Raw genomic sequence first — 6,231 nt, 5'->3', positions numbered from 1 at the left:
GTAGAAAGAGTTAAGAAAGTAAAAGACTTAAAATGGAAGAAAACTTGTTAATTATAAGGCAGGCATTACCAAGTGCACACTGGAAGGGGGAGGCATATTTATAACAGAGTATTGGGACAGGAGGGATTGAGGTGAATGAGAATATCATATATGATTAGTGGCAATGAGAGGTATCAGTTATCTCAAGAATAAGCAGTCTTCTGATTTGAATAATTAACAAATATATAGGAAAGCTAGTGGTAAGAGATAGTGACCAAAGTTTATGAGTAAATTCGCAGTTATATTATTTCAAGCAGTATGATGGCTCAGTGTATAGAATGTGGGGTTTGGAAACTGGAAGACCTGAGTTCAAATCCAGCATGAGACATTTATTAGCTATGTGACCTGGGCCAGTCAGGAATAATAATAGCACCTATCTCCTAGGGTTGTTTGATAAACCAGGAAACATCTATTGCCCAGAAAGAAGTCCCTACATGATAAGAATTGTTAAGGAAAGCTGGAACATAGCTTAGCAAAATTTAGGTTTGGATTAGCAACTACCACAGTAAGTTCAAAGTTTGAATACATGCCATAAAAAACCTTAGACTAGAAATACAGATGGTATTTATTACCTTTTGAAATTATGAGTAGGGAATAAAGTGAGTAAGAATGGAAGTGGTGGATTAGGAGGAAAAATCTTTATTTCAAATGTCTTTGAGAAGGGTTTGATATCTAAGATAGATAACTAATAGGAATGGACAAGATCAAAAGCCAGTTCCCAATAAGTAGATGATCAAACAATTCTCAAAAGTCATTTCAAAATAGTAACCAAATAAAATATTCCAAATCACTAATCACATGAAAAATAAGCATCAAACAATGCTTAATTTTTTTTTTAATATTAGAAAACTTTTTATTGTAGGTGGAATGGGATAGCTAGACATAGTATTTGATGATTCCAACTTTGCTGGGAACATCTAAAGCATCATAGTCTGGAGCAAGTTGGGCATAGGCCTTCTTCTCTCCATCAGGCCAGATCAGTGTGTTGACCTTGGCCACAATGATGTCATATAGCTTTTTTATTGACTGCTTGATCTCATTCTTGTTGGCCTTGATGTCCACAATGAAGATGAGGATGTTGTTGTCCTCAGTTTTCTTCATAGCAGACTCAGTGGTCAAGGGAAACTTAATGATGGCATAGTGATCAAGCTTGTTTCTTCGAGGGGCACTTTTCTGAGGATATCTGGGCTGCCACTGAAGTCTTAGTGTCTTGGGTTGCCAGAAGGTGGGGGACATTTGGATCTTCTTTTTGTGGCTATTAACACCCTTCAACATTGCTTTCTGTCTTCAGGGGGGACAACCACTTACTCCTTCGCCTTTGGCACCATCATGGGGGAAAGGGTCGTAGCAATGCTTAATTTCAATTCACACATAGCAAACTGGCAAAGATAATTAAAGATAGAAATATTCAACATCACCATTGGGTATTTATATAAAGAAAGACACATTAGGGCACTATTGGAGGAACTGTTTATTGATGTAAACATTCTGGAAAGTAATTTTGAATTATGCAAATAAAGTGACTAGGATGTTCATACTGTTTGATCAAGGCATATCATTAATAATAATAATAATAAGAAGAAGAAGAATGGCTAGCATTTATCTAGTTCTTACTATCCATTGGGAACTGTGCTAAGTGCTTTCCAAATATTATTTCATTTAATCCTCACAACAATCCTGGGAAGTAAGTAAAATTATTACTTTCATTTTACAGAAAAAGAAACTGAGACAAACAGTTTAAATGATTTACCCATATTAACACAGTTAATGAGTGTCTAAGGCTAGATTTTAACTCATTTCTTCTTGACCACAGGTCCAGAACTCTATCCACTGTGCCATCCGGGTGCCCTAAGGAAACGATGGGCAAAAAAAAAGTTCATATAAATTAAAATATTTACAAGAGAATATTTTGTAGTAGCAAAGAACTGGAAACAATTGGAGAGACTGTGGAGCGTGTATAGACATTCTATAACAGGTTTTAGTGGGGCTAACCATGTAGAGCCTCCCATTGGAGGCTCATTGGCTGTGGTAGAATTCAATAGGCCTTACTTAATTTCTACCATCTCTCTTATGTCAATCTTTTCAGCTACTTTGTTCATTATTGTAGCCTGCTCATGATGTCCTATAAGAGATTATGCTGTAAAGGGAGAAGCCTTGGACCTTCTTCTCTCAGCCATGTAGCCCCAACAAACAGGCCTGTTTTTATTTATTTATTTATTTTTAGTTTTAATTAAAGAAAATCAATCTAGAGTTCACAAGCAATAGCCAAATGAATCGTTGAGTCAACATCCAGGATAATACTTTGAAGCCAACCCAGGACTGTGGCTCTCTGCAGCAAGGAGTGATCTTCTGGATCCAGGCAAGAGGTAGCTGAGAAGACTGTGCTGTATGAGTTTAAAAAGTCCCTGCACTCTATTTAGTTGCTGTAGAAGCCTTTAAAAAAGAAGTAGTCTGAGACCATGATGGCTCCTATTTGGCATAGCATTTCTAATCCAAAATGGTATCCTTTAAATGTCAAAGGAAAAAAAAAATAACATTGTATTCTTGCTGTTGTTGTTTAGGGCAGCTAGGAGACTCAATGGATAGAACACTGGGCCATCAGGATACCTGAATTCAAATCCAGCCTCAGACACTTAGCCTATTTGCCTCAATTTCCTGAACTGTAAAATTTGCTGGAGGAGGAAATGGCAAACCACTACAGCATTTTTGACAAGAAAACCCTGAATGGGGTCACAAAGAGACAACACAAGTGGAAACAACAGAACAACAACTTTGCTTTTTGAGCACAACTCTGACAGAAATAGCTGTATTCAATTTAATGTTAATCCAATATCCAAGCTATTTCTAGCTTGGAAAGGACATGGCCAAGGGCATGGGAAGAGAATGCTGGTTTTGACATCCCTTTCTCTTTAAGCTACTGAATCCAGACCTATCAATACTCCTTTCCAAAAAGATACAGAACAGCCTCAAGGGGTAACAGAACAAAGTAGCTCTTAAAACCAATGTAATCCTAGGCAGTATGAATTAAAAAAACAAAGCAAAACAAACAAACAAAAAAAAACTATTATACTCTGAGTCAGAGTAACTAAGTTTAAGTTCCAGATCCACCACTTTATGACCTTAAGTAAATGTCTCAACATCTCTAAGCCTCAATTTCCTTGTCTGTAAAATGAGATAATGATGCTATAATACTGGATTATGTATTTCCCAGAGCTATTTCAGGGATTAAATGAAATAAGGTACGTGAAAATACATTGTAAACCATAAAACATTCTGCAAATATGAGCTATGGTTAAATATGGTCTAAGTATAGGTCTAAAGTTTAACTAAATATTTAACCATATTTTTCAGTTGAATAATTTCTCTACCTATGGACATTGATAGCCAGTCATTAACTCTTGCTACCATTTTGATTTTTCCTTAAACTGGTACTATGTGTGTAACCTTGTTTAAGCAGCTATCATCAAAATGCTAAAGCATCAAAAGATTAATATAATGGATAGAGTGCTAAATTCAAGACTCAGGAAAACCTATGTTCAAATCCTGAGTCTGAAACTTACTAGCTTTGAGAATCTAGGCACATCACTTAAATTCTTCAAACCTCTATTTCCTCATCTGAAGAATGAGCATAATGATTTTAATAACTACCTCTCAGAATTATTGTGAGGCTCATAAGCGGTGATGTATGTAAAGTGCCTTGAAAACCTTAAAGAGTTATGTAAATGTCAGCTATTATTGTTACCTATATTATGTAAACATGGGCTCTGTAATGACTATACTAACCTGATGGATGTGTTGGAGCTTCCCTTTTTCAAAAGGGAGCCAGACAATGAAGTAGTAAAACAACCAGCCAATCTGAAAGAGTTCTGAAGCTCAGGGCTGCTTGACATACCGTGGTCCTTTGCAAGTGAACTCTGGCCGAAATTGGAGGTGCCTACAGCTATCAGAAACCACAGAACCAGACTTGATTGGCTCAAAAACAGCTTTGAGCAGCAACTGCAGATTTGGGATTTGTCAAACATCCTGCTTCCGGGTTTACTGTATGTACAGAAAGTCTTCCCCCTTAACTCCCACTCTCTACCTGAAAGCTGCTAGAAACTATAAATACCTCACCCTTTTTCCACTCCCCTTTGAGCCTCTAAGAACTCTATATCTTTGCTCCACTTGCAAGCTCTTCTCAGACAATAAATACTTTTGTAGCCTGTGATTGAACTCTGGTTCATTTTGGGTTTCTTTTGGACCTAGGGTTTCTTCTGTTTAACAGTTTACTGTTGTCAAAAGCCGGATAAACTGAGAATGTCACCCACTGAACCATAATTTTAGACAGGACCATCAGGTACTGACTGGGTGATCGGCCCAACCCCCCCCCCCATCTGCTTGTTGGTAAGTAACTGTCCCCACCCTGATCTCCAGACTCCCACCTTTGGTTGAGTCCTTCCTCTGACTTTCTTGTCTGGAACTCTACTGGGCCTCTCCAGAGACTCTCTTTATGAGGTGTCTGTCAAGTAGGAGATCTCTCTCTTTTCTCTTTTTGTTTAAATTGAGTCTCCATTATTTCTTTGTTTAAATTAAGTCCACGGATAACACTCAGAGCCTAAAGATGGATTTCCCCAAAGAATGGCAGCCCATTACATTGTTAGAAATTATGGTCTAGGCTGCTATCAGCTTTGTGAAAAATGGCTAGATATTACTAAAGATGACCCTCATCTGTGCTGTCCACAATGGGGATCTTTTGAACAAGAAAAAATTTCATATCTTAGGCATAAGTTGAATAACCATAAAATTAAGACAAAGTTCCCTGAATGACATGCTTTTAATAAATGGCTCCAGGAAATAGTTGACGGGGAACACAGATCCAGAGTTACAATCAGTTAAATAGTCTATGAAAAATCTGAAAGCCACCTCCATCTCAGGCTTGCCACCTCTTTGTGCCCTCACATGTGCTTCACCTTCCCCTCCTCCTCCTGCTGCTTCTGCATCCCAACCCTGTTCACTTCTACTTTACCCCCTGCTGCTGAAGGTCAGCTCACTTCTGCCAAAGGTCCCTCCCCTCCTTCAGTAGCAGACCGATCCTTACCTTCCCATTTAACGTTTGTACAAAGGAGAATTGGAATGGAGACTCCACTAATAGTTACAGCTACAGCTCCTGGAGTAGAGCAAAATTGTTCTCATTAGGGAATGAATTCCCAAAGGCTCATGAATACCCCATGGGTTTTTCCAGCTGGTTTGAAGTTATTCTCCACATGTACAAACCTGGTGTTTCTGACTTATTTCAACTGTGCCAAGTTTTGGTTGGGACTGGAGAAACTGAACATTGGTTTAGAACAAGAGGATGATTAGATCCTCAGACCCACTTCTGCTATGATTGGAGATGTCCCCATTGCTATATATATATTCTCCCCATTTCTGCCCTGGTTGATACTGGCACCACCCTCTCGGTCATCAACCTCACCATTTTTCCATTATCACTCCCTTGGAGTTCCCAGATTATGTCAATTGTTGGAGTTTTTAACATGCCTGTTATGGTTGGTGTTTCTGGACCTTTACCTTTTTCCCTTGGTGGTCTGAGAGCCACCCCTCTTTGCTGGCTCCTGACTCCCCTGCCCATCTTTTGGGTCTACACTTCCTTGTCTGTTTTTGTACAGCCATTTTGTTTTCCACAAAGGCCATATCATCTTCACTCTCTATGATCCTTTTTTTCCCCTATGGGTACCTTTCCCTTTAGCTGTTCCTCATCTCCCTGTTCCAAATTACCACTTCAAAGTATCTCACCTTTTCTCTGGGTATTAGATTCAACAGATATTGGACATGTCTCCAGTGCTCCCCCCATTGTTGTCCAGAGTGATCCCTCAAAGCCCCTCCCCTCCATCCTTCAATATCCCCTCAGTACAGAAGTAGTTGCTGGGGTCCACCCACATGTTGATAGCTCCCTCTCCCATGGCCTCTTTGTCACTTGCACAAGGCCCTGTAACACTCCTATTTTCCCTGTTCATAAACCGAGTGGCCAGAGATAGCGATTAGCTCATGATCTCCATGCCATCAATGGCATTGTAATACCCCAAGCTCCTGTTGTCCCTAATACCCATACCCTTCTAAATCTTGTTCCTCCTATTCCTGTTACTTTACTGTGGTTGACATCTGCAGTGATTTCTCTATATCTGTTTCACCTGATAGCCAGTACCTTTTTGCACT

General features: G+C 39.2%; 1 pseudogene; it reads right to left on the bottom strand.

The window, feature by feature from the left end:
- Positions 1-915: 915 nt before the first annotated feature.
- Positions 916-1,314, bottom strand: LOC110200957 (large ribosomal subunit protein uL23 pseudogene; annotated as a pseudogene).
- Positions 1,315-6,231: the final 4,917 nt, after the last annotated feature.

Source organism: Phascolarctos cinereus, unplaced genomic scaffold (assembly GCF_003287225.1).
Source record: "Phascolarctos cinereus isolate Bilbo 61053 unplaced genomic scaffold, phaCin_HiC Scaffold_7;HRSCAF=346, whole genome shotgun sequence".
Classification (NCBI taxonomy): Eukaryota; Metazoa; Chordata; class Mammalia; order Diprotodontia; family Phascolarctidae; genus Phascolarctos; species Phascolarctos cinereus.
Note: the sequence above shows the minus strand (reverse complement) of the source record. Positions and strands in the feature narration are given on the sequence as shown.